General features: G+C 35.1%; 1 protein-coding gene across 2 annotated transcripts in view; it reads left to right on the top strand.

Annotated features, from left to right (window-relative positions):
- LOC149261145 (formate dehydrogenase, chloroplastic/mitochondrial-like) overlaps positions 1-23,501 on the top strand; it is a 43,621-nt gene that overhangs the window by 13,122 nt on the left and 6,998 nt on the right. The gene's annotated exons all lie outside the window — the stretch shown is intronic.

Below are 23,501 nucleotides of genomic sequence, written 5' to 3' on the forward strand. Positions count from 1 at the left end.
ACATTCGCAAGTGAAGGCAGGAATTTGCAAGACTTTCTTTTTCGTTTCCGATGATGGTGAATGACTTTGTTTGAACTATAGATCTGTTAAATAGGTGTCCTTGTTGATTATACTTCATCTCTTACTCTTCTTGGATGTGTGGAAGGCAATCAAGAGAAAAGCATGCTCATTTCGAGGAGGATTTTTGGTTCTTAACGTTCTTACTCTTCAATTCATAAGTATGTTGATTATTTGACAATCAATGTAATTTTAGTAACATTAGATATAAAAAATGAAGATGTGGTCAAGTGTCCAATGATTCTACTGGTAATTAATAGTAGAATACCTTTGATTTGTGTATTCGTTGATTGTTTACTTCAGGGATTCATAAGTTCTTGCTTTAGAAGTGTTTGGGCCAACATTGGAATGTTGGCCCTAAGCGTACTAGCACATGTGCTTTATGACATGTATTCGTCTGAAAGGGTATGGCTTAATGTGTTCAATGTTATTCTATGCACAACCATTACATTGTTGCTTTTGGTCTCTATCTACGTTGCCTTAGTTGGTAAAACCATTTGTATCATCATCTTGTTCTAATTCACATAGAAATTATGGAAACGTTAATGATCATGTCTTGAAATGTTGGATTCTGGTTTGTTCTAGCCAACCAAAATATATTATGGTGAGGTTAGTTTTAAGTTCATTAGCTGCTCTGTTGGTCACAATTTTTGTTATACTAATTGTTTTTTATGGCTAAACTGGGAGTCTTTAGCTTTGTCCTCGCCTCAATGGCTAATACCTTTGAATTAAATCTCTCAAGGAGAGATCTCAACATATTTTGAACTACTACAGGCTCTTCTAATTTTTCATCAAATCCTCTTATAGTGTTTACAACCTCATCAACTCTTAGAAAGTATTTAGAATTATCTTCATCATCATGCATCTTCAAAGACTCGAACTGCATTCTAAAATCTTGAAGTTTGGCTTGCCTTACCTTACTGTCACCATCATAATAGTTGCTCATCTTGTCCCAAATAACTTTTGCAGTAGTGCAATCCATGAGCTTGGCTAGTTTTGATTTAGGTAGGCTATAAAGAAAAGCATTCATAGCTTTATAATTACATGTAAATTCCATATTCTGATCTTTAGTAATCAAGGTTTGAGGCTTTTTATATTCTTGTTCCAGTGCATCCCATACATTAGCTCCAAGTTATTGAATATAGGTCTTCATTTTGACTTTCCAAAACACATAATTTGTTCCATTGAGCATTACTACCCTATCGGTATATCCTCCTTCCTTCTTTTCCATGGTCCTTGATCTTTCTTCGAGTTTTTAAACTAATCCAAATTAACTTCGTTTGTTTTGATGCCAATTTTTAGAAACCAAGACAGTACTGAGAGGGAGGATGAATCAATATTGTAGGGATTAAAAAAAAAATCACTAGTAAAACTATAAGGACACCAATAAATATTTCAACAACAAAATGATATGAGCTCACAAGAGTAAACACAAGGAGCACAAATAGAACACACAAATTCTTCAAACTTCTTTTCAATTATTTCCACAAAGGCAAGCTTCTGCTTGATGTTACAAAAATTTCTAGCTACAACCAAAAGGAAGCTACTACTCCCTAATTTATCAGCCATCACTAAAAGGAGATACAATCCCTAGTTTATCAACTACCACTGAAAGGAGCTTCAACTCTTAACTATCTATCGACCACTATTTGAAGGAGCTACAATCCCTTATATGTAAGCTATCTCTTGCTTGACGTCAATGATTCATCTTTCATACAATTTTCGAATTCAAACCATGAAGGCCACGTACTTAACACAAACAAATAAATTTCTCACTTCAAACACTCACCACAACCACCATAAAATCACCTTCAACAATCTATGATCACTAGTCATTAATCCACCATTCACCTCTGGACAATCAACAACCAAGACAACTGACAAATCATTACTCATGCAAATTCAATTATGTTTATATATAGCTAGGAATAATATTTTTAGTTCTTGAGTTTTAGTTATCTTCCACTTTAAATTTCACTTATCAGAGGTTTTGATCTCATTAACTTCTTGTTTTTATACTTTTGGAATTTCCATTGATGTGCATAATAAATCTTCTAACTCTTCTCCCTTGTCTCTCCAAGAAAAACTCAATTAAATTACTCAAATCTATAATTCCACTAATTTTACAGTATTTAGCAGAGGTTTTCTAAATTTGGCTAACATCCAAACTTATCCATACTACTAAACTCACCTCCAAATATGTACATTTCATCAGTCTAGTTGTTAACTCATTTATCCAATCCTAGTTAACTTTAGTGCTTTTCCAGTTTGGTGTTAAGCCTCCAAATTTTGGTGTAAAACACCAAATTTACAAGTTGATGACCCATGCATGCATTAGGCTCCAATATAGGCCCAAGGTGCTTAAATCAAGATTGTATATCTCTATCGCGCATGTGCGCTTAACAAAAAACCATGCATATAAACACTGACTGGGCCCACTGTTCTAAGCCCTGAGGACTTATCCACTGTTCATAAAACTTGTGCGCATGTGGTCACAATGTCAACTTAGAACCTCATCTTGGTCCCAAACTATAATTCTCACCATTTATTTTCTAGGCAAAAACTCATTGGAGCATCCTTGCACTATCGTTGAGATCATGTTCTTGCAGGTCCACCTACCTAAAACTGCCACCAATCAAATAACCACCAAGATGACCTGTCCACATGGGCCAATCACATAACCGCCAAGATTACCTATGTGCATTGGTCAATCAAAAAATTACCAAGATGATTTATCTTCCATGTCATACACCACATTGTCTTGAGGCTATTTCTCATAATTTACTACTCGTGTACCCTTCAAAAACCTTTAAGGTCGTTTATTTTGAGGAGGTTTATTCTAAGATTACGTCATCTTGCCACCATGCCTTGTCACATGCCTGACACACGATCCAATCATATTTCCATCAAGATGAGTTGTCTTGCCACCTGTGATCAACCATGTCGACCTTTGAGTTTCTTTAAGGGTCAACCTCTAGGGATGACATGTCATTTCCAGCGGTCTTCCACTTCTAACATAGTGTCGTGTGTAACCCATTTTTTACCCAATCGAGTACCTGAAAATGCAAAATATGTATGCCATATGTCAGGCTCTCATAGGCACCACATCATGATGACATCATCATAACATCGTGTCTCCACATCATCTCTACAAGCTAATGATATTGTGCCATGTGTCTTTATTCAACTTGTCCATGTGGCCAAGGGCACGAATAAGAGTGGGTCCTAGGCCTTGGTTTTTCTTCAAATTTCATTGTTAAATTTAATGTAAAAACTACCAGATTTAAGCCTACTATGTTGACCTACTATGAATCTCAGTGATAACTCAAGGTATATCTCATAGCAATCTCCAAGGGGTTTCTTTCAAGATCCATAAGCTTTTGAGGTCCAAGTTCCGAGATCGAAGCTCGGAGAAAAAATGAACATGTCCATCTCCATTTCTTCTGAGGTTTCTTTCATCCTAGATTTTGAGGTCTGAGGTGAGTTGTCTACCACGTCCTCTCGTAACTATCCCTCCTAAGCTTTTATTGTTCCATGTGGTTCATGCCTGCACCTATGTGTCTACTCACTGTGTTGTGGGGCTCTTGAACTTTGAATTTTGCTTTCATAACTTTCACTGTCAATAACTTTCAATCCAGTAGGTGTTTTTCAGCCTTCAATATACCGTTGGAAATCTCTTTCTAAGCTCTAAGCAAGTTCCAAGGGCTATTGAGATGATCTTATGAACTGGAATTGGCTCCAAAGTCACTGCACCTTGAACATTCTTCTTGCAACCACTTATGCCTTTACAATGATATTCTTTTCCCTTGCCATCAATGATAACATTATTTCTAACACGGAGCTCCACATAACCTAAAAATATCTACACCTCCAAACTCGCAAAGTTTAATGCAATGGATAAAGATGCTTGCAACTTAAGCCTATTGCATTAACACAATAGATGTCTTTTAAAATCTACACCGCACAACGCGCCTCCAACATAAGTAATTTCAGCATAAAAAGATGATCCCATGTCATTGTTATTCTATTAATAATTTTTGAATTCATTTATTTCCAATCGCATTATTCATTAGACTCGATTTTGGACTTCATACGAGTGGATCCAGATGGTTAGCTTTTGATCTTATTTCCATTTGAATTTCATATCGCTAAACAAAACGAGGAGGACAATGCAATTTTTAAATTCCTAAATATGATAAAAAAAAAGATAACTGCAATTTTAAATTGCTAAATATGATAAGCAAGATGACCGTGAACAAAAAATTAATATTCAATAATTGTGTTTATGGTATTTGGGACCATTGTGATTATTCTGCAATGTTTGCTTTAAAAATTCGAACTTCATGACCCTAACTCAAGTTTGTTTTACGCAAAAACTTGTAATTCAAATTAAGTGCGTGGAGTTTATGTCCTCTAATTTATAGTTTTGTTTTTCTCTACACTGTTTTCTTACTTGTAATTAAAATTGAGTGTGTGAATTTTATGCCCTTCAATTTATAATTGTTTGCTTTCCTCTACGCTTTGTGTTTGATGGAGGCAAAAGGATCAATTGAAAAGAGCAAGTTGAGTCCAAGCATAGCTCCTCTTTGCCTAGATCCTCCACCACCCCACAACACTCTCAACCTTGACCACTCCAATTCTCATCACTCCATGTTTCATTCCAACAACTTCAATTATAGTAGCAATTCCATTAGTGTAGTTTGATTAAGGTTAATATTTAGAATTCTAATTTATTAGCATCTATCACTAGGTTGGAGTCCTTTTTGCCATGCCTTATTTTACGCTCGTCACATTGTGCAGAGTGCAAAGCCAATGAATGCCATCTCTACACTCCGCACAATGATCCTCAAAGTGTGGTGGTGGCTTATGGCTGATCTGGAAAACATGAATGTAAGCTAATGACACCAACATGGATAACTCTATTTACGACTTCAATTTCCATGTGTATAAAGTATTGCATGGAAGCTTTCTCATTGCGCGAAGAAAACTCTGCATAATGAAAGTTCGAATAGTGACAAAATTTGGACTGAAGACTACCTTACTCAATTAATAAGTGGTAGAGGAAGTGTCTATGCTGCATTACAACTATTAATCTTGCAAAAAACGAGCATGCTTAATAGACGACAGTGAAATCACTTTGAATATTTTTGTTGATATTACATAAAATATCTTTGTTTTAAATATTATGGATATTAAAATTACTTTAGGATACCGTTGGATGAAGTACCTTCATATTCCTAAGCACTATTTATTGTTGCCATTGGTTTATGCATGATATCATTTGCATCTATTAGTATGACATCAATGTTATAAACTACTTGTTAAATTGCTTCAAATATTCGTTCATGAGATCCACTTTATGGAGAATTGCTTGTTGTTTTTTACCCTTCTCCCCCACAACATGTGCCATGAAAGAATTGTTGTATTAGATATCTTTTGACATAAAAAAATTTGTTTCTATGGAGTGAGACAACCCTATGTCTACAATCAAATTCCCAAGTTTTGCTTCAACGTTTCTGTTGGATGGTTCCCTATATTTATACCTGACTAAATTCTTAGTGTGTGAAACCTTCTCCTTGACCACAATGGGGAAGTGACACTAGTAATTAGAAGTCACTTTCATGGCATCAACTTGAGTGTGAGCGAAGTGACAATGAACTTGTTGGTGTAAGGAACCACTAGCATGCCTATTGATAACACAAATAACCTCATTCGTGTTAGATTTCAATTGCATTCTATTGTTATGTTTCAACATTTTCGCCCCTATATGAATGATAAGAGTGATAGAGGATAGGTTACCAAAGGAATAGATATGAGACACTAAAATGTGGGGAATGTGCCAAAACTAGGAAGGCAACCACCCACCTGAAGATGAAAACCAGATAAGGATGCTTCGAACTAACCCACAATAATTCACTTGGTTGTAGAGAGAAAACTCTACCTTCATAGCCAAAGTGAGACAAACCAAGAAAGATGACACTCCATACTATTTAACATATTGTTGGCATTATGACTCAGGTTTGGCACTATGGCACAGGTGTTGTCCTTGATGGCAACTCACTCAGATGACAGATCACAAGTCAGGCTCTCAGAATAAAGGAAAAAAGAGATATATGCAGTTTCCACTTAACGAAGGCACACATACACGTGGGATCACCGATCAAAAAGAACGTATGCGTATGCACATACTTTCATGCAAGGAAAAGCGCGTACATGTGGGAAAACTTGTTTTTAGTCCATGGTATCTACACTCTAGTTTTTGGACCTATGGTTTTTGGACCATGGTATTCCGTCCGAAGGGTTGAACCCAGATATCGGGTCCAAAGTATTGGTTCTAAGTGGTTTTAGACCATGGTATTGAGTAAGGCCTAAGACTATAAAAGGGGAAGGAGATCATTAGGCAAAGGCATTCACTCAAGCATTGAATATCTTATGAAGAGCAAGATCTAGAATACTAGTCATTGGGTTATGGTGCATAGCTAGATCTGAACCAAGGAGGAACCTAAGTGCTAGAAGAAGGATAAGTTCTATTGATGAGTTAAGATCTTAAGGCTTGAATATTAGTATCTTTGTGTGTTTTTGATCTGTTATATTTGGCGCATGACTTGATCTATAAATCTGATAATCTGGGTATAACTGATGTCTGAATATTTGAAAAGGGAAAAATGTCTTTTATAGATCTGTACGCAAGTTGGGCACAGCAAAGGTGCGTATACACGCTGGTTCAGTAATTCAAAACAACATATACGCTGGTTTTCCTTAATACAGAAGCGTATGCACGCAGGTACTTCATCTTGAAGTAGCATACGTCTCATAAAATATGTTTTAGCTACTTCTGTTTATTGCTGCAGTATTCTGGGTTCAAGATTGGTGTCTAAGTACTATTACTGTATTCTGGTTACAACATTCAGAGAAGTGCTTGATTGATTCAGTTTTGGTTGGTGCAAAGGGGATTGGTTGATGCAGATACATTTGATGTGGATCCAGTCTGAAAATTTATGAAATGTGGTCCCTGGAAGAAAAGAGAAGGTTGTAGCCTTCTATAGGTCAACACCTACGTACTAGTACATCAGCTAGTACAAGAGCTAAGGGGGTTGTAGCTCCCTTCCAGGAGGAGCTGGAGAATGAGAGAAGGTTGTAGTCTTCTGCAGGTAGAAGCTTGTGTACTGGTAGAAGACTTCACCAGTACAAAATATTGTAAAAAGAAGTTTCTTATTAAAAGAAGATAGAGACGAATTGCAGCAGGTGGTTTTCACCCACATTGGGTTTCCACCTTATATCTTGTGTTCATGTGTGTGATGATTTGTTCTATTTTACTGCACCTGTTTACTGTTCTTATGGTTAATGAAGTTCTGATGCACTGATTAAAGATCAACATTTCATGGAATAACTGAATCATAAGTTTACTGATATACACTGGTTGCTTTAGACACAGTTGCGTATATACGCAGGTTCCCATAACTGAAGTAGCGTATATATATCTAAGTTTGAAAATGAAAAATGTTTGATTTGATAATATTGATTCACCCCCCCCCCCTCTCAGTATTATTTCCAATAATTGGTATCGGAGCCAGGTCCTTCAGAAGAAGCTTGATCGCTTGAAGGAAGATCTATCATCATGAGCAACTACGAAAGGGAGGCATCCATCAGGCCACCAATCTTTGATGGGAGCAACTTCATTTATTGGAAGGTAAGAACCACAGCCTATCTTCAATCTCTTTGTGCAGAAGTTTGGGATATCGTGGAAGGAGGATACACATTCCCATCAGCAACTCCTATAGATATAACTGGTAAAAAGCAGTATGAAACAAATGAAAAGGTTGTCAATACTCTATTGGGGAGTTTATCTCAACCAGAATTCGTCAAGGTTATGCAGCCCAAAACCGCCAAAGAAATATGGGACAAGATCATTCTAAGCTATGAAGGAGACAACCAGGTAAAACGTGCAAAACTACAATCTCTCAGAATTCAATATGAAACTCTCAGAATGCACAATGATGAAAGTGTGGCTAATTATTTCTTACGTATAGATGAGATTGTTAATTGCATGAAAAACTTGGGTGAAGAGATAAAAGAAGTTACTTTAGTTGAAAAGGTTTTAAGATATTTTTCTTCTAAGTATGAATCAAAAGTTTATGCCATAAAAGAAAAGCAGAATATTCAGAGTATTACCATGTCACAGCTGCACGGAACCCTAACTACTTTCAAAATGAGAAAAGGGGGTCCATCAGACATCAGAGAAGCCGCATTCAAAACTTCAAAAGGAGAATACAGTGAGTCAGGACATACGTCAGAAGGAGAGGAAGAATCAAACTTTGTCAAGAACCTTCAACAGGGCTTTGGAAGATTCAAAGGTAAGCTAACTTTCAAATGCTTTGCTTGTGGGAGAGTCGGTCACTATGTAGCCAAATTTCCTCATAAAGATAAGCTTGATAAAGGTAAGGAACCTGTTAAATGGAACAGAAAACAAAATGTAAGTAGGAAGAGCTATTATACACATGAAGATAGCGATGGACTTTCAAATCGTGATGAAGATGAACATGGTAATGATTATAGACTTTTGATGGATTTTGAAGATGATGATTTCTTGGATGCTATAGATGAAGATGATCTCTATGAAGAAATTTCTAAACTTAAAATATGTTTAGAAGAAAAGAATATGATCATAGATACTCTGACATTCCAACTTGCTGAAAGGGAAAAACACAATGAAAAGTTAGAATGTGAAATTGTGGGACTTAGAAAAGATATTGAGAAAACAAAAGCTCTTAATCTTAGATTTGCTAAAGGATCCGAAACTTTAGATGAGATTATCAAAGTGCAGCATTCTCCTCTAATAAAGACAAGTCTTAGATATACTGAAGAAGCATCTCAAGCACAGAAGCCATCCACCTCTAAAAGTTATCTTGATGTAGCAAGGAGAAGTGAATAGGTTGACAATCGTCAGCAAAGGCATAAAGCAAATCACCAGGTAAATCAGGGTCAATCTACTTCAAGGATGAACAAAGATCACCAAGTAAATCAAGGTCAATCTACTTCAAGGATGAACAGAAGCTACAACCAACCGCAGGTAAATCATTCTCAATTTGCCTCAAGAATGAATGTCAATGGAAACTACAATCACCTGGATGGTAGATTTGATAATCGTAGGAATTTCTTTAATGGCCAATGCTTTTCATGTCATAACTTTGGACACAAAGCTGCACAATGTGTTGCCTACAAGACCATCATGACTCGAGAAGCATGAAATCAAAGGAGTGTGACTGGGATCATGAAGAGGACCTACAATAACTTTTCTACTCTTGAAAATGAAATAGAATGCTCTATTTGTAACAACTTCGGTCATGAAGATTCTGAATGCAGGAGTAAGTTTTGGCAAACATCTCAGAAGGAGCAACCTTCATTGGGTCCCAAAACTTGGAGAAAGAAAGAACCACAACCAGAAAGATGTGGTATATCCTTATATGCGGAAGGACAGGAAAATCAGTGGTACATCGATAGTGGATGTTTGAAACATATGACAGGTGATAAAGGAAAACTTCAGTCATATAGTGCCTTAGAAAAGGAAAGGAATGTCTCATTCGGAAATGACACACCTGCATTCATAAAAGGTAAAGTTTCTATTCTTTTGAAAGAAAAATTCAAAGCTGGAAATGTTATGTATGTTGATGGCTTAAAGCATAATCTATTGAGTGTTAGCCAAATGTGTGATCAAGGAAATGAGGTAATATTTCGATCAAATGGATGTATTGTTCGTGAGCTTGATATAGGAGAAACAGTGATCAAAGGCATAAGAACTCCAAATAATTTATACATGCTTAAGGGAGGACAACAAAAATGCGATCTAAGCAAGAATGATGAACATTGGCTATGGCACAGAAGATTGGGGCATCTAAGCTTCTCTCAGATAAGGAAAGCATGCAAATATCAGGCGGTTCGTGATCTCCCTGACATCAGAATTCCAGACAATACAGTATGCAAATCATGTCAATTTGGTAAGCAAACCAGAACTAATTTCCCTGAGAAGGAAGGATCAGCTAGTAAGCCACTTGAACTTGTCCATACTGATTTATGTGGTCCATCGAGGAAAAATTCACCTCGAGGAGAAGAATACTTTATATTATTCATTGACGACTTTTCCAGGATGTGTTGGATAGGACTTCTGAAGCATAAAGACGAAGCTTTCGAAAAATTCAAAGCTTTCAAAGCCTTGGTTGAAAATGAATCAGATCGCAGAATCAAATGCCTCAGGTCTGATCGAGGAGGGGAATTTACCTCGGATGAATTTTTCGACTTTTGTGAAGAACATGGAATAAGAAGGGAATTCTCTACAGCAAGGACCCCTTAGAAAAATGGAGTAGTGGAAAGGATGAACAGAATGGTTCAACAAATGGCTCATGCTATGCTTGATGAATCTGGAACTCCTGCAACCTTCTGGGGTGAAGCTGCATTTGCTGCCATTACTATTCTCAACAAAACAAACATTCGGGTAAACAGCACTCAAACTCCTCATGAACTTTGGGATGGTAAGACTCCTACGGTAAAATAATTCAAGGTTTTTGGAAGCAAATGTTACATCAAAAGGATTGATGAAAATCTTGGCAAGTTTGAACCTAGAGCAGATGAAGGCATTCTCCTTGGTTACTCTTCTCGCAGTAAAGGATATAAGTGTTACAATTAAAGACTTGAAAAAATTGTTGAAAGTATTGATGTGGTGGTTTATGAAGAAGGCAACAATTCAAAACAGATAAAAACCAAAGATTTTGAAGACGAAGAGGACTATCCTTCAACATCAGACCAGACTAATGCTGAAGAAGAAACTTATGAGGCACCAGAACAGATAAGAATAGAAGAAAAGACTCCATCTAGGTATGTTCAGAAGAACCATCCAGAGACTCAAATCTTGGGGCAGAAAGAGGCAGGTGTTCAAACAAGAAGAACTATAACAGAAGATTCAAGCTATCTAGCATTGCTCTCCTCCGCTGAACCACGAAATGTAAGTGAAGCATGCAAAGATGAATGTTGGGTCAAGGCCATGAATGAAGAACTTGAGCAGATTGAAAAGAATAACACTTGGGAATTGGTTCCTAGACCTAATGATAAGAATGTCATAGGGACCAAATGGATATTCAAAAACAAGCTTGACGGAAATGGAGATGTTATTAGAAACAAGGCTAGACTTGTTTGTAAAGGGTATGCTCAACAAGAAGGTATAGACTTTGAAGAAACTTTTGCACCGGTTGCTAGACTTGAAGCCATAAGAATGTTCCTTGCTCTTTCTAGCTTTTAGAAGTTCAAAGTATATCAAATGGATGTGAAATCTGCCTTTTTAAATGGAGACTTAGAAGAAGAAGTGTATATTGAGCAACCAGATGGATTCATCCTTGGAATGATCCAAAACTTGTATGCAGACTTAAGAAGGCACTCTATGCTCTTAAACGGGCTCCAAGGGCTTGATATTATCGTCTGGACAAATACCTCCATCAACAAGGTTTTTCAAAAGGATCAACAGATAGCAATCTATATATGAAAATTGATAATGATAAATTGTTAATACTTGTTGTGTATGTTGATGATATCATATTTGGTAGCAATGAAGAAGCCATGAGTCAAAACTTTGCCTTGGTGATGCAGAAAGAATTTGAAATGTCCCTGCTTGGTGAGCTGACATATTTTCTTGGTTTACAAGTCCAACAAAATAAAGACGGTATCTTTCTATCACAAACCAAGTACCTCAAGCAGATCATGAAGAAATATGGCATGGAAGATTCGAAACCAGTATGTACCCCTATGGTAATAGGATGCAGTCTCAGCGCAAATGATGATTTAGCAGCAGTACATTATTTCCATGTGGTACTCTCTAGTGCTTCCGCGTGGCAATCCCTAGTGCTTCTACGTGGCACCCTTGCACATTTGTTTATTGCTTCCTAAGAACTTCATAAGCCTAGCATAGATTTCTTATACGATGTCCATTTGAGGTGATTCAAGTGTCGTTGGAAAGATCTCGATGATCACTACATCATGAATTTATTTTCATAAACATTTGAGACAAGAAGAAAATGGTCATTTTTTATGGATTTTGCAACAATTGGACTTCAAAAACATCATAATATCATTAAAAAATGTTTGTAATATGAATTTTCTCTAACCTAGTTTTCAAATCACCCAAGTGAGATATCAAACAAAGAAATTATCAACAAAAATATTGATGGGTAGTTCAAGGTGAACCGCTTCTCGACAGGTAAAAGTTCATTTCATTTTTATTCATCTTCCTTGAATTTGTATTATTAGCATTATTTATGAATTTGCTGCATATATATCGTATAAAGAAAGACTAATCACCTCTCTCCTCCAAGAATCTTATGTTTTATTGCAGATTAGTTCTAATCTTTTTTAGGTTCCAAGATGATCAAAGAATATTAATCTATGGACAAGTGGTTTCTAAAATCCAATTCCCTTTTCAAAAAGAACATGAAGAAGTCAAGACCATGTCAAATCACATCCCTCATCTCATTCCTACTCATTCATTTTCCTCCCTATAATCTTACAATCCTTCCATGGTGAAGTCCCAAATTCCATCATCCTACCACTATCATATTATGACTTCAAAACCATTTTCCATTTAGCAAGTTTTATACTTTCCTGCATCACTTGCATTTCATCCCTAACCCATCAATAATTTATTCAACTCACTTACAATGTTGAGTTACCTCATTGTCCTTTTCATTTTACAAAATAAAACCTGCTTCATAGATGCAAATCTTTTATCTATGGTCCTCTACATCATTTTTTTCTTTTTCTTTTTTTTTTTAACCACGTGGTGAATCGGTAACTGTCAGGCCTAATCTATGGGAGACCCAGGATCAAACCTCATAGCTGCCACTATAACACCAAGAGCATAACCAACCACCTACAAGTCGGGTATACTAAGTTCCTATGATTTTAGCAAGAGCAGACTCATGAGAAAGGGGAATCCGCCCCTCTAGCCGCCACCACAGCAGGTCATTGTACTCAATGAGATTTGAACTTCGGTCTCCCCGGGCTTCGCCCATGTGACTTACCGTCAAACCACACATCATTGTACATCATTACTTTGTGCTCATCTTAGATTATAGGGGATTAGTTAAGGTCTCCCTCCTAACCAGTCTTGACCCATCGACTTCAGCACATTGTTTGGGGTTGAGACTAAAGTTATTTTTAGTAACTTGAGGCTTGCATACATTAATGACAAGTTCTCTTGCTAATAACCAATTGGAATACATCGATGTCCCCTATTTCTCGGATCTTCGAAATGACTTGACTACAACTCACCTATTCGTACCTATTAAGATGTACTTGGGCATCTTGACTCTCATTGACATTAATGGTGAGATGTCTCGTGTTAGTTAATGACATTCATTAATGGACGGTAATCCAATAATTTCTTTCTATGTTCAACATCAACAAAATTTATTCACATAGAAAATAATTATGCCACAATGTGAAGATGAATGAATACTATGTGATTTCAGTATTGTAATATATTTCCGTTATAAAAATATCTACTAACCTCACATATTATGGGGAAATAATAGACCTATATTTCAGACCATATGCCAAGATAGATATCGACAACCAAAATATACTCCCATATCATTAATATCTCATTCAAAAAACACTTAATTAGTAAAATATATATTTCATATGGGATTTTCTTTGGAGTAAGGGTGATTGATCACACTTTTACCCTAAATGCAAAATATACATCCATCCCTCAAATCTTTGGAAACCATGAATACAACCAAGATATTATAGTTTATGAAATCCAAAAGGCTCACAGGAAGGGCATGCATGAGTCCTATATTTAGTTTTTTCATGTCATTCAAACTATTGATAACTCCTCAAGAGTCTATAAGTATGAGAGATAATGCTAAGGGAGGGAGGTTGATCTAGAAGGATCCTTGTGTTGGTGATTTATAATAAGAATCCTTGGTTTTTAAAGGGAGACCATTTTCTAATGTTAGGAATCAACATTAGTGTGATTTGACCCTAAATGAGGATTATTAGCCACTAACAATGTTATATTTTTTTGATATAGTTTTAGATCATCCTTGTTCAATGAAGGTGGACATGGGACAAGGGAGGAGGACTTTAGGTCTTCTCCTCCCACCACACACAATGCATATCTTTGTGTTTAGGCATGTCTTTTGCATATTTGATAAGATTTTTTGGATCTAAGTTAGCTTGATATTATCATATTAAGGCTTTAATCATGCAAGCTCGTATTTTTTTTTTTGAAAGAATGAGATAGATATTTCTTGTTGGAGGATTGTGTATGTTGGCAGTGAATAAGTGGAGCCATCCCATGGTGAAGCACAACCCATTGGACACATTCTAAAAACATATAAAATCACCTATGTGATTTCTTCCTTGTGTTATTTACTTTTGAAAATGCATGTTATTCTTAGGAGAAAGTAAGATATTATATATCCCTTAGCTTTTCACTAAAGTATCAACCATTCAATGTGGATTTTGATTGCTAATTGATAAGTAAATTATCCCATAATAGTTCTTAATACATAGAATTATACTTGTTTAGGAATGGGAGAAAATTACTAAGATATTATTTAAGGTTATTAAAGGGTTCCTTTAAAGTTTAGATTTGTAGGGTCCAGGCTTGTATATTTTTCATAGCTAGGCCTAGAGGCCAAGGGTCCTAAGACCCTAAAATTTACTTTTCTTATATTAGTAAAGTCGCATTAAGTTATGTTACTCAAGATTTCAGGAGTCTCAAAATGACCTTATAACTCCCTTTTGTCTTTTATGCCACAAAAGCCAATGTAATTGAGTTAAGGTAAATTATTCAAGGAACTCCCTCTTCACAATTAACCATTTTAGGGTCTAGCTAGAATTCTATTAATTGATTAAACACTTGAGGTGGGATCTCTATTTCAAGATAGAGATTCTCTTAAATTGATGCCTAGCCTTAAGCCACCAATCCACTTGTATACAAGCCATATTCTAGCCTTCATTCTACTTAATAGATCTCTAGTGAAGATATGATTACCTTTAATTTTCAACTCTTTGCATGTCATTATTGTCTAATTTAGAATGAAAATAACTAAAAATCAAAGTATTTCAGTAGCTAAGACTGAATACCATTAATATTTTAACTATCACACTGGTTGAAGCCATAAATTTCAAATTTTAGGAAAGACAACAATAACCGAAGAATGTATTACAACATTATCTAAAATATTAATTCTTTGAAAATTATGCTTAGGAAACTCATCTTATTTCCTAAATGCATCAAACAAAAAATTCATTTGTTTCTACAATTCCTTTGGAAAGAATCCCATAATGAAACTTCTTAATTTAATCATGCATGCATTTTATCAATTGAACTTGACTTCATACAAATTTTTCATATAATAATTGTTGAACCATATATATGACTGTAGGCTATGCAATAAAGTATGAAATTAACCATTCTCATGACAACATAACATATCATTATCTTGGTGCTTAAATCCCCATGAAATGCATACATAGGAAAATTAAACCAATTTGCTATATGCAAAAGATAGAAAGATTTCCCATAATTAGGCATCATTTCAAATTTAGGTTGCAATTCCTTCTTATCATTGACTTGAATTAAAAGATGTCTATAAAAAAAAAATGGAACACTTATCTAAATTTGATGATTGTCTAACCGACTAACCGAGGGTGAGTGATTTTTCACCCAACTATAGGCACAACTGCACCTTGTCTTTCTATAATTTTCCACCAATTGGCCAAGCCATTATAGCATAAGGGTGATATCTCATTGATTCTCTGTAATTACGGGCAATTGAAACCCTTCAAGAGATAATTTTGTAGAGAAAATTCCTTGTTTGTCTCTCAAGATCCCCACAAATTCTAAGTACCCCCTTCATATGCTCTGCGTAGCACAAGAGTGAGCTCTCTTCACTAGTACATAGTCCCTCAAGTAGTTCATATTTCCAATTCCTTCTCATACACCTAATAAGGTTATATTTTTATTGTCCCACAATTCAACATTTCCAAAGAAGCTCCTATGTGATTCTAGGGTATCAAACCAATGCCTTGAGGCTAGTTTTACACAAATATTTTCTTAACTCGTAGTTGGATCTCCTTTTTCCTCTATTTACATGCAAATAATTATCCCTACCCACACATACACATCCCCCTTTTCCCATGCAATTGTCTAGGTCATCATGGCATGGTGATATAGTATCAATGTGAATATGAAAGCAACCTAAATGTCATTAGTTACAAACTAAATAAAACGTGAAAATGGGGATTTTGCAATAACTTGAGCTATGTTTCTTTACCCTTATTTCTATAATCGACTTATCTTCATCTCCATAAAATGAGTCCATCATATCACTATGTTCATTCGCAAGTGTGTCGTTATATTTTTTGTTTGATGTTCTTACATCACTTTTGAAAACTCAAATTTGATAGTAGAGTTGAAAACTATAAAGCACTTTAACAAGAAGTTTTTATACAAAACAAAACTATTCCTTAATTATGGATGATGGAGTCTTTTCATATCCATCTCAAATCCTATGTTATCAATTTTAATTGATTGATAATACAATAGAAATTGAAAATAGATGAATAGGAGGCTATGGTGTTTATAGTGAACAATTTTGACATGATATTATTTTTTATTAAATAAAAATAATCTTGAATAATTTAGTTACTACAAATTATTCATTTTTTTTAAATATTGTAAAGATACAGTAAAAATCTTTCTTAAAATCGTATAAAGATATAATAAAAATCTTTCTTAAAATAGTGTAAAATATAATAAATCTTTAAAGAGTTTAGACTTCTGTGATCCATACTTGAATGTTAGAGATTTCAGCAAAATCACATAGAGAATCATTTGTCGACGCGTTTCGAACCAACTAGTGTGGTTCATCGTCAGGACAAGTTGAGGAACAAATCCGAGCGATCCGTTAAATAGAGTATGTGGGTCCTTCAACGGCTATATAAACATGCAACAATTAAAAATTCCTTTAAAGGTTATAATATATATATATATATATATATATATATATATTTTTATATATTTTTTATTATTTAATTAATTATTTATTTATTTACAGTAATATTATTGTATTATATTAACCTTAAGCTAATATTACTATATTAATTTTAAATTAAAATTTTGAATATTATTATTAATAATGGGTTAGGGTAATTTATATTTTATTTTTATATTCTATTATTATTATTATTATTAATTATTATTATTATTTTAATCAAATTATTAAAATATTGTCATTAATAGTAATATAATTGTAATAACCTTTAGTAATATAAGAAATGTTAATTTCCAATTAATATTAATGATATTAGTCTCAGGTAAAATTATTATTATTTTTAATAATATTATTATTATTAATTAATTAATTTTATCCTATAAAGCATGTTCCATAGGGGGTAGTCATCATGAAAAATAATGTAATTTACAAAATAAATAAATAACAAGAAGAGAAAATTTCAATGACCACAAAAAGTTCTTGAAAAAAAAACTGATACATGTTAATGTAACATTGAAAATGCATACATTAAGCACTTGAATTGCTAAGTAAACAAACTTATTGTTTAAAGGAAGATCCTGGTAATAATTTAGCATAAACCTCCATAGTAAGAAATGATGTGTTTATTAAATTTAGTTCTAACAATAGTCAGCATTTACTAGCATACACAATTTATAACACCATTACAGAGTAATATCTCATCCAATAAGTAAATTTCATGGAAAACAGCTAGTAGAACCTTGAAATGAATATCACTCTTTAGTACAAATGTGCTGACATAGAGACATGTTGCAGGAATTTCTGAGGTGGGAGTAATGATGGTGACCACAGTGTTAGTGACTATTGTCATGCTTATGATATGGCAAACCAACCTATTCTTGGCACTTTGTTTCCTAGTTTTCTTTCTAACCATTGAACTAACTTATTTTGTAGTTGTATTGATGAAAGTGAGTGATGGTAGTTGGCTCCCATTGGTTTTAGCCTCCTCCCTCCTTTTTGTAATGTACATATGGAACTATGGAAGTGTCCTAAAGTATCAAAGTGAAGTCAGGATGAAAATCTCAATGGATTTGATGCTAGAGCTCGGTTCAAATCTTGGCACAGTAAGAGTTTCTCGAATTGGGTTGGTCTATAATGAACTCGTTCATGGAGTTCCAACAATATTTGGGAATTTTGTAACAAGTCTCCCAGCTATTCATTCCACCATAATATTTGTATGTATCAAGTATGTTCCAGTTCCTATTGTGACACAAGGTGAGTGCTTTCTATTCAAATTTCAGACGAGTTTGTCCAAGAAACTACCACATGTTTCATTGTATTGCAAGGTATGGTTATAAATATGTCCAAAACGAGAATCATCAATCCTTCTAACAACTAGTTATTGAAAGTCTTGAAAAATTTCCTCGTAGGGAGGCTGAAGATTTCTCATTGGAGAGTGATGATCGGTATACTTCAGAATGAGAGAATGAAACAAAGGATCCTAAACTACTAGGAGAAATAAGCTGCAGCCCTGATTCCCTGGAGGCACCCCTAATGGGAAATTACAGGGGTTCAAGGAATTTCTTTGCTCCTCCAGAGTCACTACCAGAAGCTAGTACCTCATCAGGGTTGCCCACAAGTGTTGTGCCTATGGATGATCAAAGTCTTGAGTATGAGCTTTCATCCATGCATAAAGCCAAAGAATTAGGAGTTGTATATCTCTTGTGTCATGGAGATATTAGAGCTAGAAAGGATTCTTGGTTTATCAAGAAATTGGTTATTAATTACTTCTATGCTTTTTTGAGGAAAAATTGCAGAGCAGGCATTGCAACACTACATGTTCCTCACACTAATCTTATGAAGGTTTGCATAACTCACATGGTGTGAGATCTTGAAGCTACAGAGTTGCATACTTTAAGATTGCCTAAAAGGATCAACAAAAGAATGCTTATGGATAGGACGTGATGAGAGAAATGGGAGAATATGGTGACAGAAAACACATTGAAATATAACATTGAACTGCACATTGGATTTCCATCTGCTGCTCCATAAACCATATCTAACTGTATTTGATAGGAAATCATACAGATTTTGACTTTAGGATATGGCAGTTGAGGGGAATGCAACATTTGCTACTTGTCATATAGTGATGTTCAATTTAATTGCCTTTAGTATCTACCATCAGGCTGATGCCCCAGTTCTCCACATCTGATGATGATGCAATTGCTAGCCTGAACAACTGAAATCTATCCATACTTGAGGCTTTCTTTGGTTAAGGTTTCATGCTAGAAGTCGAAAGCAAAAGTGAAATCAGTTTATTTATGTTTAGAAATTCAGGTTTTAAGCTTTCTAGTATACTTATTTCTTTGAATATTTCTTAATTGATGAAATATAGAATATATCTTTGGACAAAGGAATTTTTATGTCTCAATACTAACAAAAGTTTTGTCCAGAAGCAATCAAATGGACAAAATCTAAATTGCTCTATGTAATGCATTATTAGGACTTATGTGTGCATAATGGAGGTGTCTGCAAAAGGTATTCTCATGCATTTTCAGATATTAGGTTTACACAGAATGGGTTTGAGGTGAAAAGTTGCATAGGATTAAAAAAAAAAATTGTGCTCCATTTCCAACCTTACTTCACATTTTATCACTTCAACCAAATTTGCAGAAATGTTAAGCTGAAATCCAATATAATGTCAAAACAATGTGAACAAATTACAAGATATTCTGGTTAGCCAGATGTTAGGTGTACACAGAATGGGTTTGAGGTGAAAAGTTGCATGGGCTTAGACAACAAAATTGTGCTCCATTTCCAACCTTTTATGCAAGTAAATAATTATTTATTAACAGGGTTACTTCACATTTTATTACTTCAACCAAATTTGCAAAAATGTTAAGCTGAAATCCAATATAATGTCAAAACAATGTGAACAAATTACGAGATATTCTGGTTAGTACCATACAAAACCCAACAAATGCCTAACACAATTTGTCATCTAATACTTGCTTATTTAAGTCATGTTAACTTAATGATGGTTCATTAAGTTATTAATAAGCACTTTAGTGAGTGGAATATACTGAAGTTATTTAACCTCCCTCTCTCATCTTGTTCAGCATACAGAGGTTTGGCACTAGCAAAGTGGGACTTGTTTATGGCCTAGTTCTATTCATATGGTTTCTTTCCCTTGAGTTGGTTGGTCTTTACAACATTATTTCATATGACAATAGTGTTTTCAAGGCATTCAATCCAGTTTATATGTATACCTTCTTTTCGAATTTTCCAAATTGAGCATGGTTTTCTCTGGGAGACTGTTTGTTGTGCATAATAGGTGATTGAAACTGAAACCTACTATTCTTGTCTGTGTTCTGTCTCTGCATTAAATAACTAAAGTCTGGAATCGCCAATAAAATTTTCACTAATATTCTAATTCACAAGAGCTGAAGCAATGTTTGCTGACTTGGGTCACTTCTCAGTGAAATCTGTCCAGGCAAGCTTAGATCTTAAAGAAGCTCATTGTAGAGCATGACAACTTCAGGCTACTATAAGGGTTTCTTTTTTAGCAGCCGTACTTTTCTGTAAAGGTTTCTTTCAAGCAGGCATACTTTTCTTTCAAGTTCAGGGAACTGTAGTAGTACAACTTTATATGGATTTGGTTTTTTACCCTGACTCTTCCCCATAGTTTGTGCTTTTTTGCCTTTCAGTGCTAGTATAATCTTATGAATAAATGTTGGTTGCAGATAGCCTTACATTTTTGGTGTTCCCATCCCTGTTACTCACATATATGGGCCAAGATGCATTTCTTATAACAAATCAAGCATGGCAGAACGAGAATTATACGCTTCAATTCCAGGCAAGGTTCAATCAGTTTCTGTATTAACAACATGCATTGACTTTGTAGCATGTTTTTCATGGATTATAAACATGTTTTCAAATGGAACAATCATTCTTATACTTGAAATGCATCACAGGTTCCTGTATTATTAGCAGTTATTCATAATACCAATTGTGGTTGTGCTCGTCTATATAGTTCAACTTCATATTGCCTTTAGACTGATGAGTAGATATATTTTTCTCATATCCAAATCATTCAGCTGGTGCGTTTTGGCCAATTCTTGTGCTAGCCACTACTGCTACTCTGATCGCAAGTCAAGTTATCCCTAGGCTTAAAGTCATACACACCTCAAAGCGGTTTATGGGCTAGGTCTACATTCCAATCATAAATTGGTTCCTGATGATTATTTGCATCATTGTAGCTGCCACCTTTAAGGGCACAAACGAGGTAGGAAATGCATATGGTAAGTCTTATACAAAGACATGAATTTTATTTATTAGTACTAAGTTCTAACAATTGTCAGCATTTACGAGCATACACAATTTAACACCATTACAGAGTAATATCCCATCCAATAAGTAAATTTCATGGAAAACAGCTAGTAGAACCTTGAAATGTATATCACTCTTTAGCACAAACGTGGTGATATAGAGACACGTTGCAGGAATTTATGAGGTGGGAGTAATGATGGTGACCAAAGTGTTAGTGACTATTTTCATGCTTCTGATATGGAAAACCAACCTATTCTTGGAACTTTGTTTCCTGGTTTTCTTTCTAACCATATTTCTAACTTATTTTGTCGTTGTATTGATGAAAGTGAGTGATGGTAGTTGGCTCCCATTGGTTTTAGCCTCCTCCCTCCTTTTGTAATGTACATCTAGAACTATGGAAGTGTCCTAAAGTATCAAAGTGAAGTCATGATGAAAATCTCAATGGATTTGATGCTAGAGCTGGGTTCAAATCTTGGCACAGTAAGAGTTTTTGTAATTTGGTTGGTCTATAATGAAATCGTTCATGGAGTTCCAGTAATATTCGGGAATTTTGCAACAAGTCTCCCAGTTATTCATTCCACCATAATATTTGTATGTATCAAGTATGTTCCAGTTACTGTTGTGACACAAGGTGCGGGCTTTCTATTTAGATGAGTCTATCCAAGAAACTACCACATGTTTCATTGTATTGCAAGGTGTGGTTACAAAGATGTCCGAAAGGAGAATCATCAAGCCTTCTAACAACCACTTATTGAAAGTCTTGAAAATTTTCTCCATAGGGAGGCTGAATATTTCTCATTGGAGAGTGATGATCAATATACTTCAGAATCAGAGAATGAAACAAAGGATCCTAAACTACTAGGAGAAATAAGCTGCAGCCTTGATTCCCTGGAAGCACCCCTAATGGGAAATTATAGGGGTTCAAGGAATTTCTTTGCTCCTCCAGAGTCACTACCAGAAGCTAGTACCTCATCAAGGTTTCCCACAAGTGTTGTGCCTATGGATGATCAAAGTCTTGAGTATGAGCTTTCATCCATGCATAAAGCCAAAGAATTAGGAGATGTATATCCCTTGGGTCATGCAGATATTAGAGCTAGAAAGGATTCTTGGTTTATCAAGAAATTGGTTATTAATTACTTCTATGCTTTTTTGAGGAAAAATTGTAGAGCAGGAATTGCAACACTACGTGTTCCTCACACTAATCTTATGCAGGTTCGCATAACTCACATGGTGTGAGATCTTGAAGCTACAGAGTTGCAAACTTTATGCTTGCCCAAAAGGATCAACAAAAAAATGCTTTTGCATAGGACGTGATGAGAGAAATGGGAGAATTTGGTGACAGAAAACACATTGAAATATAACATTGAACTGCACATTGGATTTGCATCTGCTGCTCCATAAACCATATCTAACTGTATTTGATAGGAAATCATAAAGATTTTGACTTTAGGATATGGCAGTTGAGGGGAATGCAACATTTGCTACTTGTCATATAGTGATGTTCAATTTAATTGCCTTCAGTATCTACCATCAGGCTGATGCCCCAGTTCTCCACATCTGATGATGATGCAATTGCTAGCCTGAACAACTGAAATCTATCCATACTTGAGGCTTTCTTTGGTTAAGGTTTCATGCTAGAAGTATCAGTTTATTTATCCTTAGAAATTCAGGTTTTAAGCCTTCTAGTATACTTATTTCTTTGAATATTTCTTAATTGATGAAATATAGAATATATCTTTGGACAAAGGAATTTTTATGTCTCAATACTAACAAAAGTTTTGTCAGGAAGCAATCAAATGGACAGAATCTAAATTGCTCTATGTAATGCATTATTAGGACTTCTGTGGGCATAATGGAGGTGTCCGCAAAAGGTATTCTCATGCATTTTCAGATGTTAGGTGTACACAGAATGGGTTTGAGGTGAAAAGTTGCATGGGCTTAGACAACAAAATTGTGCTCCATTTCCAACCTTACTTCACATTTTATCACTTCAACCAAATTTGCAGAAATGTTAAGCTGAAATCCAATATAATGTCAAAACAATGTGAACAAATTACGAGATATTCTGGTTAGCCAGATGTTAGG

This window comes from Pinus tabuliformis, chromosome 6 (genome assembly GCF_031772625.1).
Source record: "Pinus tabuliformis cultivar Carrire ecotype Pingquan chromosome 6, CPIR1, whole genome shotgun sequence".
NCBI lineage: Eukaryota > Viridiplantae > Streptophyta > Pinopsida > Pinales > Pinaceae > Pinus > Pinus tabuliformis.